This window comes from Mus caroli, chromosome 4 (assembly GCF_900094665.2).
Source record: "Mus caroli chromosome 4, CAROLI_EIJ_v1.1, whole genome shotgun sequence".
NCBI classification, from domain to species: Eukaryota; Metazoa; Chordata; class Mammalia; order Rodentia; family Muridae; genus Mus; species Mus caroli.
The window spans coordinates 35197556-35199521 of NC_034573.1; positions in this window are offsets into that span (position 1 = coordinate 35197556).

Sequence of the window (1966 nt, forward strand, 5' to 3'; positions counted from 1 at the left end):
TCCCTCCCTCCCTTCCTCCCTTCTTCTTTTTCTCTTTCTGCTCAGGCCTGGGGCATGGCATTCTAAGCATGTATTCTACCATTGAGTGCCATCCCTTCCCAGTGCTGCATTCATTCATTCATTCATTCATTCATTTATTTTGGTTTTTTGTTTGTTTGTTTGTTTCATTGGTTGATTTGGTTGATTTTTGTTTGTTTTTGAGACAAGGTCACACAAACTGTAGCCCAAACTGGCCTTCAATTCACTATGTAGCCCAGGCTGGCCTCCAGTTCTTGACAACTTTTACCTAAACCTCTCAAGTGATGGGATTACAGGCATGAACCATCACACACAAGTTTAATGCTTCATTTAGTACCTGGGAAACTGGGCTGAGGTTGTGGCTCAACAGTAAAATCCTTACCTAGTATGTCCAAGGTCCTGAGTTTGATACCTGGCATCAAAACAATCAATCAATCAACCAATCATCTGGAAACGGGTATAGAAGCCTGAGCCCTGCTTCCTTACAACTGGGAGAAATGGGGGTGTTTCCCCCACCCCCAGTCTGTATAGAAGCATTCATTGCCAGAGAAGACCAAGAAACTACATTTTCAGGAGGACTTAATCTGGAAGAGCTAAGAATTCTGGGGACTCTTCCTCAGAGAATGGCTGTCAGAAACAAGGATTAGCATATGAAAGGTAGAGAGGAACCAAGCCTAAAGTCTCAGTAAGGGGGCATTGGAGACCCAAGGATCGAGGAGTTCAAGGTCACTCTTGGCTACACATCAGTGATGGGCTACAGGAGACCTTTGCTCGGAAAAATAAACACAGTGAGGGGACTCAGCACTTTCCTCCAGACCTGAGGAACGGAGGTGACAGGGACCCACCTGGTGGAAGAGGAAGTCAGAGGTCATACCCTCTGACCTCCACACATGCACTGTGGCATGCCCCCTCCCCCACTCCAATAAATAATCATAAAAACAAAAATACTAAAAGAAAGAAAAAGCCAGACATAGTAGTGTGGCGAACACTTGTGATCCCAGCTTGTGGGAGGAAGAGGCAGGTAGATTTCTGTGAATTTGAGGTCAGCCTATATAGCAAATTCCAGGCCTGTCAAACTTACATGGAGAGAATCCTAACATTGACATTTAGCAAAAGATTCACAATTGCTCAGGCACATGCATGCATACACATGTATACACACATACACACACACACACATACACACACACAGCTTGTAATTACATTCTTGCCTACAGACACTTCATGTAATAAGAGCCTGCCCATAGGCTCATAGGTATATAGAACCAATACATGAAGCCTCTCATAGTCCTTGGCCCAGAGAGATGCCCCTTTCCGGGACATCCCTCCCCCGGGCTGGGAGGCTCCATAGTGAATCAGGCAGCCATCACTGAGTCCCTGCCTGTTGTCAACCTGTGACTCAAGGCAGAACACTAGACACCTGGTGCCAGATTTCCAGCCACGGTTTGTGGGAGTGGAGAACATCTCCCGCCAAGCTGCCCTCTGCTCTCCACCCACGCTGCACTTTTAGAATTCTCACTGCCTCAGGTAGCTCTGCAAAGACTGCAGAAGACAGGAATCCTTAAACATGAAAAGGAGACAACTTTAACCCCAGCACTTGGGAGGATCTGAGTTCGAGGCCAGCCTGTTCTACTTCAAGCTCCAGGACAGCTAGGACTACATACAGAGACCATGCTTCAAAGAAAGGAGACAAGAACCCAGTCCACAGCATCCCATCCCCACCCTGCCCATCCTAGCCTGCCACTAGCAGAGACTGATCCAGAAACTAGAGCATAGGATAAAAGCAGGTGCATGCATGTATGTTAACATGTGTACATGTATAATATATATATATATTTATATATGTATATATGTATATATATATATATATATATATATATATATATATATACACCCAAGTGCTATGCAGGCCCCTGTACCCAGCTCACATAGGTGTGCATGCAGAAGG